Source organism: Elaeis guineensis, chromosome 5 (genome assembly GCF_000442705.2).
Source record: "Elaeis guineensis isolate ETL-2024a chromosome 5, EG11, whole genome shotgun sequence".
Lineage (NCBI taxonomy): Eukaryota > Viridiplantae > Streptophyta > Magnoliopsida > Arecales > Arecaceae > Elaeis > Elaeis guineensis.
The window spans coordinates 27,796,170-27,806,913 of record NC_025997.2 but is presented as its reverse complement, the minus strand read 5'-3'; positions in this window follow the sequence as shown (position 1 = coordinate 27,806,913).

Sequence of the window (10,744 nt, the reverse complement as noted above, 5' to 3'; positions counted from 1 at the left end):
CACCCAAGGTCCGTGGGAGGAGCTGAGATTGTGCTCCAACAGAGTTAAATGGATTGAAAATTTTAAAACAACTTGAAGCCATTGAAAATATGAAATTTAGAAAAATATTGGGTACTCGCAAGCGAAAGTGTACTAAAACTGAGCTGAATTGGATGAAGTAAAGCATATTTTTTGAACTATCATACTGGAAGCAGCTACTACTTCATCATAACCTAGATGTAATGCACATTGAGAAGAATATATATGATAATGTCATCGATACAGTGTTGAACATTTCAGAAAAAATAAAAGATAATTCAAAAGCTCGTCTTAATTTACAAGAAATAGAAATCTAACTGGAGTTGCATTTAGTTTGTCAAGGTGATAAATTTTTATTTTCACCTGCATATTATTCACTATTTGACGAGAAGAAAAAGAGTTTTCGTGGATGGTTCAAAATCATAAAATTTTTTTATGCTTATATTTCAAATATATCGCGGTGTGTTAGCAATAACGATGGCAATATCTCTGGTATGAAAAGTCATGACTCCTATGTGATGATACAGTGCTTGCTTCCTGTGGCATGCATGGCTATCTGAGTGATGATGTTCAAGCTGCATTAATTGAGTTGAGAGTGTTCTTTCGAGAACTATGTTGTCAAAAATTGAAGATTAACTTACTTGAGAAGTATGATAAGGATATTGTGCTCATTCTTTGTAAGTTAAAAAAAATATTTTTATCATAATTTTTTTATGTTATGGTGCACCTGCCTATTCATCTCCTAAAAAAAGTATTTTTGGCTAGACCGATGCATTATCAGTAGATGTATCCTATTGAAAGATAAAGAAATCATTATCCGTTTGTCATATCAATTATAAGATGTAAATATATTAGTTAAATTTAAATTTATTTTTTTTTGTAGATTCTTGTGTATCTTAAAAAAATATATGCACAATAAGGCATAGCCTGAAGGGTCTATAGCGGAAGCATACATAGCTATGGAGTGTGTCACATGTTCTATTCGATGTATCTTAACAATATCGAAATAAGATTCAATTGTGTAGATTGTAACATAGACCATGAATGGGATGACAATGAGCCAACACTATCCATATTCAAACAAACGGTTCGACCATAGGTAGAAGGAGATATGAGTTTATGGATGTGAATGAGCTATCCAAGCATACTTCTATATTCTAAATAATGATAAAGAAATTAAAGATTTTATTGAATAAGTACCCTATTAGCATATTTTTTAGTATTCTAACTAAGTTTTTCATGTCGATGTAAAATTAAAAAATCATGACTTATTGCAGTGAACATAAGAGGATACTATCCAAGGAGAATAATATAGATGTTTATGATTGACATAAGAGAAAATTTATAAAATAATTTGAAGACCATGTAAGTTTCACTAGTATTACATTATATTTTAATAATTATAAAATTAATTATTTGAACCAACATAATTTTTTATGTTATGTTGTAGATGAAATCTAAGCATTTCAATAAAGAAGAGGGTACGACTGATGAGTTGTATGATTTAGCATGTGGCTCCGATCGAAGGGTTAACTACTATGCATCCTATATCATTGGAGGAATGAGATTTCATATAATAGAGTTTGAGATGTGAAGACGAATCTAAAATAGTGAGATTGCTATGATAGGATATGAAGGAGAAGAGGAGATTGAATATCTTAGTGTATTGATAGATAACATAGAACTGAAGTATGAGTCCAATAATTCGATATTTTTATTTCAATATGAATGGTGGGATATTACTAATAAAAAGATCGATATTCATATTGATCCATACTTTATCAGTATAAATTTTATACGAACATGATACCAGAATGAGCTGTATATATTAGCAACTCAAGTGAAACAAGTAATATATTTAAAGGATTCAAAGTATCGAAGTGATTGACATGTCAAACAAAAAATAATACCTAAAGATATATATGACATATCAACCTAACTAGAGATGGATGAAAATTCAGATCTACATGAAGAAGAAGCTTTTCAAGAAAAAGAACAAACATTGACCAAGCTCCTTGTTGATGAAAAACTTATGACAACTCCTTTGAATAGGACTGATCGGCCACTCTCCGAAGTTGAAGCTAATGTTGTATTTAATCTTGATGATTCGGGAGGGCGATGATCGGTTCATAAATGATGATGAGATAGAAGATAATATATTAGTTGATTATTGTAATTCGAAGAGGACCTACAAATCAAAAAGGACATGGATATTGATGAGTAGATTTATATTCTTTGTTGAATCTTCTCTTGCAATAATAGTATGGAATCTAATTTTATTCATTAGCATTTATATATTTTTTATTATTATTTTTATTATTATATTCATTTATATGTCAAGTTAGTCATATGCATGGTTTAAGCATTGCAGGTACGGTGCCAAGAGGAAGACGACCACATTCGAATTTTCAGCCTCTCTCTGAGGATGAGCCTTTCCCCCACTACAAGAAATCTAATTTTTAGCGATGAAATTTAAGCGATAAAAATATTTTTTGTTGCAAATAATATATTTTTGTAATAAAAAAATTTATTACCAAAAATTAAGTATTTACAATAAAAAAAAATTATCGTAAAAAGTTAAATCTTTTACGATGAAATTATAATTTTCGTTGCTAGAAGTAAATTTTTAACGATAATTTTTCTTTTCATCTCTAGATTTTTTAATTTTTTATGATGAAATAGATTTTTCATCATCAAAAATAAAATTATTTACAATAAAAAATAATTTTTATCATTAAAAATTAAGTAATTTGCGATGAAATAATTTTTGTTGCAACAAATATAGTTTTTACGATAAATTTTTTTGTATTTGGTGATAAAAATATTTTATCATTAAATATTATTATATTAAAAAAATAAATCTTTTACGATGAAATTTTAATTTTCATTGCTAGAAGTATATTTTTAGTGATGAAATTTTTTCATCGCCAGAGTTTTTTTTTGCGATGAAATTTTTTTCGTCGCCAAAAGAATTATTTGCGATGAAATAAATTTTTTGTTGCTAAAAATTAATCATTTGTGATAAAAAAAATTTTATCACAAAAAATATAGTTTTTTATAATAAAATTTTTATATTTGGCAATGAAATTATTTCGTCGCTAAAGATTGTTTAGTTTGAAAAAAAAATTATTGTTTTAGGGCAAAATTTTATCCCAAAATGTGAGAACTGATCCTTCTCCTTGCCCATGCCGCTAACACCTTGCTCCCTCCTCGATCGAGCTCGATGCCGATGGTTGTCCTCTGTTGCCCAGATATGGAGCCCAAGAGGGGGGGTGAATTAGATCTTTTTGAAATTTGAAAGATTATACTACTTAACTAATGTGCCAAAGTGAAGAGTGAAGTGTATCGATTTTCAATAGAAATAAATTCAAACACAAACAAGATGTAAATATGTAATGAGCACAATAAACAAATGAAGAGAGGCAAGCACAGCAAATACAAAAAATTTATAGTAGTTCGATGTCAATCTTGTACCTACATCCACTCTCCAAGTCTCTACTTAAAATTTTAATTCACTAAATGGATAACAATAGATTACACCATGTCGGACACTTCCGACCCTTGCCTTCCCAGCAAGAACATTTATTTTTTCGATACAAGCCAACCCTTAATACTCTGATTCAGGGTTTGGATTAATCCAAATGAGTTTTAGAATCCCCCAAAACTCAAACACCCAAAAACTATTTGAGAAAAATAGAGTATACAAATTTCAGCACACAAACCTCTTAAATACACACAATAAAAGTAATAGAAATATAATACTTAAGGGGTGGAAGCCTTTGCTGTTCACTCTCAATGAATTCCACACTTGATTGCTGCTGGAGAGTGTTGGTGAAGTGCTTAAATATTTCAATCTTTTTTAGGGCTGAAATAGCTTTTCTCGGATTTAATCTTTGAGCTTGCAAAAATCTTGTGATTTCTACTTGAATAGAGCATTTATAGTTGCCATTACCTTAAGAATATCTTAGAGTTGGTTTAGAGCTGTTGGAGTATGTTTAATGCACATTAAATGCATAAAAAATAGACTAAAAACTAGTCGTTATGCGTGCTCACAGAAAGGGGTCCCACTGCATTGGGGCATCCAATTGGCCAGACAGAAAGTCTGCTTTCTGTTTTGATCTCAGGATCTCAGGGAGGCATCCCATGGGCATCCCAATTATATGAGGCATCCCAGGTGGGTCATCCCACAGCATGCCATGATACAAAATACTGCGTGCCGGCTACCAACAGAAGGAGATAACCCAGTGGGTCATCCCATCATGTTCTAACCTAATTTTTTATGCATTTAAGGTTCAAAACTTATCAGAACTCATCAAATGCTCTCAAATGAATTAAATCAGTTTGGACACTCTCAAAAGCCTTCAAAACTTCACCAACTTGCTGAAACTTTAACTTTTGAATTTGATGAACTTTCAAATTCAATCTCTTGGACTACTGAGACATCATAGAATAATCTTCAAAATAGAAACTCATTAGTAGTCTCCTCAAATGTTTGTGATCATCAAAATAATTTGGAGCAACAATCTCTCTTTTTGATGATGACAAAATATTTGAGTGTTCATAAAAAATATCTTTAAAGCTCAAGTAATTTGGATTTGTGAAGCACTAGAAAACTATGCCAAGAGTTCAATCATAGAGGGTCATGATATACAAACTTTAATGAATTAACTCATTTAGCTCAAATAATTTATGAATGAATTAGAGAATTTCTAAAGATTATCCTTATTCAATCAAAATCCTCTTCTTTCTTGTATGGATTAGATTATTTTGATTATTTGAAAATAAATCTCCCCTTTCTTATATAAAGAGTGTATATAAAAAAATTCTTTGATTCTAGTATCAGAGCAATAGATATGAGAAGGTATATCTCTTTTCTTTTCTTATCTTGATGTTAAAGTAAGAGTGAGACAATTAGACAAGAATCAAAAATGAATGTATCGAGTCAATTTGGTATCAGTGCAAAAGTAAGATTAGTAAGCATTTAAGATAAATAGGTTGATCAGAGTAATTTTTCAAATAGTATCAAAATGAATATAAAAATAGATATATCAGAGTTTTAAAAAAATTTATGAATCAGTATCAGACTGTTAAAAAAAAAAGGATGTAACAGTATCAGAGCTTTTACCAATTTAGTATAAAATACTGTATCAGAGCAAAAATTATTAAAAGCTTAAAAAGAGCAAAGATTTTCAAAAGATTTTAAGAACTACACCATTTTCATACTTTATTTATCATTATTTCTCTCCAAATGCATTATTTTCTCATTTACCTTTATTTCTCCCCTTTATCATTATTTTTTATTTTTTATTATTTCTCTCTTTTTGACATCATCAAAAAGAATAAACTAGAAGAGTAGGATGTTCATGGTGTTAAGTCAAGTATCAAGAAAATAGAGCATGATACCACATTCATCCATCCAACAAGAAATGATACTAAGCATTCATTCATCCAAAGAGACATAATAATAAACATTCATACAACCAAAGGGATATGATAATAAACATTCATCCAAAGAGACATGAGTAGAAAGGAAACAACCTCATTCATATACACCAAAATAGAGTTACAAGAGTCATAAAGAGCATAAAGCTCTCATACATCCAATCTATAAAATATAACTAAGTAATCTAATACAAAATAAAGTCAGGAGATGGCATCGAGCACAAGATCAGATAGGTAAAGACATGATCAGCCTCGTCCGACCGAAGGATGGTCCGAGAGAAAGAAGCTGGAGGAAGAAGCAATAGGCTGAACAAAGGCTGGCTCACTAGATGCAGAGGCCTAGACTGAAGCTGAGTCCTGATGGCATCAAGCTGAGACAGATCCCCTCACAGTCAGTCGGAGACCATCAGATCAGAGTCAGAAAATTTGGAGTCTCGATATCTGTCCTGAGCACTCAGAGAAGAGCGAAGCTGTGAGTGAAGTCTTTCAATCTCTCAAGCCAAACATCCATCTGAGGAGTAGAAGAGTCGATGTGCCCACGTAGAAGAGAGAAAATCTACTACCTGTCTGATCTCTCTCTCCAAATCAAAGATCCTACCACTGAATCTCAGAATGGAGCTCTCCACACTCTGCAATCTGATACTCAAGTCCGATAACAGCTCCATCAATGAAGAAATATGTGGACAATAGATGAATCCAATGATGGAGCAGAGAAGGCAGTCGAAGAGGCAGGTGAAACTATTGTGGCTGCTGCTGTGCTGTACTGTACCTGCTGTAGAATCACTCCTGGTACAACTGAAACTGATGAAGCTGCAGAATCTGATCCTGAAACTACTGCTGGAATTGGTGAGACTGAAGAAGTTGATCCTGAAATGCTGCAGCTGAACTGATAAAATCTCTGCCACTCTCTCAGCTAGCTGTCCCATATCAACATCCCCAAACTGAAAGTAGGCATGGTATGACTAGATGGGGGACTCTAACCGAGGGTCCTACCTCAGGCTCTGAAATATATGAACAACTGGACTCGCCTGGGCACAGGAGAAGATGGACCCTCCCCTCAGCATGCTCCTCATCCTCATCACTATCCTCCTCTGCAGCATGACTCTTGGCCACCACCATCACCAAAATCATCCATCCTCCTAAGAGAGTGGTTGTTGTAGGTGTCAGTATATGACAGCCTACAAACAGCCTCTCCATCAAAACTGACTCCATCCTCTCTAAAGATAACTGTGAGGGCCATACCATAGGGCAAGGGAGCCTTGGACCTGCTCAAGGCATCCCTCATAGCATCAAACATCAAAAATGAAGGTTCAGGGAGACTCTGAAACAACATGGTGCATGAGACATATGTCTCTCCCGTCATCAATCATATTTCCCTCTAGGAAAAAAATTCTGAAAACCATATGGTGGAGCAGTCTCATCTCCACACTCAGATCCTTAGCTTCAATTTTTAGAAAACCTTCCACATCATCCCTCCCAAGTATGGTCCTAAGTCCAACTTCTTTCTTAGGCAGTTCATCCAAACAACTACCTTCACAGGGCATTTGAAGCAATCTACCTAGTCTTGGAGTATTTAAAATGATCTGAACACCCTTAACAGTAGATTTTAAGACTCCCTCAGAGAAAATAGATTGGAATAAAATTTCTTCACCAAATCTATGTAAACTGGTTCGGACAAGCTCAAAAAAATTTCCAACCTTGCCGAATCATCTTCTCCCAATAGAAAATCCATCTTGCCTTAAAACTTGAAATCTACATTCCTACCCAATGCAACTTTTCTAGCAGACAAGGAGATCTTACTTGGTGTCACAGGAGGTGAAGCATGGGTGGCTCTTGAGCAATCTTCTTCCTTCTTCCTCTGCCTCCAAGGATCTCACAGACTTCTCCTTTGTGGCATCCTCATCTTGGGGGCCATGATGCAAGAGAAAGATGAAAAATGATCTGAGAGTGGAGAAGGGTTGGATTGAACCGAAATCAAGAGGAGAAGAGGTTTTGAGATTTCCCATGGATTTGATGGCTAGGGCTTGAAATTTGGAGAAAAACCAAAATGACCATGAGAAGGATGGATTTTGAGGTTTTTGGAAGAGCAAGGATGTGGATTCTTGATTGGGATGAGAGGGAGAGGAGAAGGCTTGGGATTTGAGGCATCCCAACTCCCTGTTCTATTGAAAAATGATCGGTGGGCTCACTTATAAGTGACCTACCCGCATGAATGGGACGCCCCATTAGGCTCTTTCAGGTGATGGAAAAAATAATTTAAATAGAGAAAAAAATAAGAAAAAAATAAAAAATGTCACATCGAGTTGAGAAGGTCATGGAGGGTCTATGTAAATTTTGATGTGATTTTTGAAAAATTTCAACGGATAAAAATCCAAGAAGGTATCTGAATAGTATTGAAGAATTTTTAAATGACTTGAAAAATCTTCAAAAAATGATAGATGGCCCAAAATTAGGATAATAAAATTAAAAATTTTTAAAAGAATTTTGGAAGGAAATTGTGATAGAAATTCAAATAGAAGGATCTAAGATGCCCAATTCTCTCCTAATTTCATAAAATTTATTTTCATTAAGGCTTTAGTGAAAATGTCAGCTAATTGATTTTGATATTTATGTATTCAAATTATATCATTATTTTGAATATTCTCTTATAAAATGATGTCTAATTTCAATATGTTTTGATCTAGAGTGTTGAATTAATTTTTGGTTAAATTGATGGCACTAGTGTTATCACATTTTATGAAATATTTTTAAGTTCAATGCCAAAATCCATGAGCTGTTGCTTAATCCACAAGATTTGAGCACAGCAACTTTCAGCTGCAATGTATTCGCCTCGCCGTAGACAAGCCACTGAATTTTGCTTCTTGCTAAATCAGGAGATTAAGTTTACCTAGAAATTGACAAGTTTCACTAGTACTTTTTCTATCAAGTTTACATCCAGCAAAGTCAGCATCTGAAAAACCTATTAAGTCCATAGATGATTGTTTTGAAAACCCAAAGACTTAGGTTTGTGTTCCTTTCAAGTATCTAAAATTTTTTTTAACAGCATTTAACTTGATTCTTTAGGGTTTGATTGATATCTAGCACACATATATACACTGAACATTATATCAGTCTACTTGCAGTCAGATATAATAAGATCCTATCAGCCTCTATAAAGTTGTATCAACATTTACCATGCTCATCCTTTTCTAATTTATGGAAGGATCATAATAAGGATCCTATCATCCTCTATAAGTTTTGTATCAACACTTTTACCATGCTCATCCTTTTCTAATTTATAGAAGGATCATAGGGGTACTTACAATTTTTGAGCTCTCCATTCTAAATTTCTTTAATAGCTCTCCTGTGTACTTACTTTGGTGATGGAGATCCCTTCTTTATTTGTTTGATCTGGAGTCTGAGGAAGAATGTGAGTTCTCCCATCATGCTCATTTGGAACTCTCCCTGCATAAGCTTGCAAATTCTTTGACATAAATTTTCATTAGTAATCCAAATATAATATCATCAAATATATTTGTATGACTAGAATTTTTTATCTTTTTTTTTATAAAAAGAGTAGTATCAATTTTTCTCTTGAAAAATTATTTTCTAATAAAACTTTCTTAATCTTCCATACCAAGCTCTAAAGCTTGTTTTAATCCATATAATACTTTGTTTAATTTAAATAATGATTTAAAAATTTATGATTTTCAAAATCAGAGTTGTTCAACATAAATCTCTTCAAGCAATATAATATTTAAAAAAGTACTCTTAACATCTATTTAAAATAAATTAAAATTCATAAAGCAAGCAAAAGCAAGTAGCATTCTTATAGCTTCTAGTCCTAGCAACAGAAGCAAATATTTCATCAAATTAATTTCTTCTTGTTGATTATATTCCTTTACAACTAATCTTGCTTTATTTCTTATAACATTCCCATCTTTCATCTAATTTGTTTCTATATACCCATTTGGTTCCTTATTATTGGTGATTTTTAGGTCTTGCAATTAGTGTTCATACATTATTTCTTTCAAATTGATTTAATTCATCTTGCATGGCAATTATCCAGTTATTATCTTTTCAGCTTCTATTATTTTTAGGTTCTAAGTGAGAAAAAAAGCTACATAATTGCAAACATCTCTAAGTTGAAGATCTAGTTCTTACACCTTATGTCGGATCACCAATTATTAATTCTTTAGGATGATTGTGGACATACCTCCATTCCCTTTAAAGATTACCTATGTCTTGAGGTTCTCTTGAATGTTCTGATCATTGATTTTTTTCATCTATCTGATCTTATTTAGTTGATCCGATGTCATTTAGGGATGAGCTCCTTCATTCCATCTTCTATGATACCTGCATCATCAGCACCTCTCTCTTTCTTGATGGAAGTCATTAGTTTCATCGAAAATAATATGAATTGACTTTCCACTACTAAAGATCTTTATTAAATACTCTAAAAGCTTTACTAAAGTGGAGTAGCCAAGAAAGATAGCTTCATCAGATTTAGCATCAAATTTATCTAAGCTATCTTTGCCATTATTCAAAATAAAACACCGGCAACACAAAATATGAAAATAACCTATATAAGCTTTCTGTCCTTCCATAGTTCATATGTGTTTTCTTTAAAATTGATCTTATTAAGGCAGATTTAGAATGTAATATGCTGTGTTAATTGCTTTGCCCAAAAGTACTTTGGGTACTTGCTTTCACATAGCATGGTACGTGCCATTTCTTCTAGTATTCTATTTTTTCTTTCAACTACTTCCATTTTGTTGTGGTGTTCTAGGTACTGAAAAATTATGATCTATACCTTTTTCATCATAAAATTTTTCAAAGTCTTTATTTTCAAATTCAGTTCTATGACACTTCGAATAAAAATAATTGGTAAACCTTTTTCATTTGAAACTTTTCGACAAAATTAAGAATACTGAAAATGCTTCATCCTTAGAAGCTAAAAATAAAACCCAAGTAAAACATAAAAAATTACAATGATTATGAAACCATATATTTTTTCCTCCTAGACTAGTTTCCTTGTAGTACCAATAAATCCATATGCAAGAGTTCTAGAGGTTTAAAGCTGAAACAATATTTTTAGATTTAAAAGAAACTCTTGTTTGTTTACCTAATTGACATGCATCACATATTTATCTTTATCAAAACTAATTTTTTGACAAATCAAAAATTAAATTTTTTTAATGATTTTAGAAAGTATGTGCATACTGATATGTGCAAGCCTACGTGCCAAAGACAACTAATCTCATTAATTTTAGCATTCATGGCCATAAGACATTGCATGCTTTGT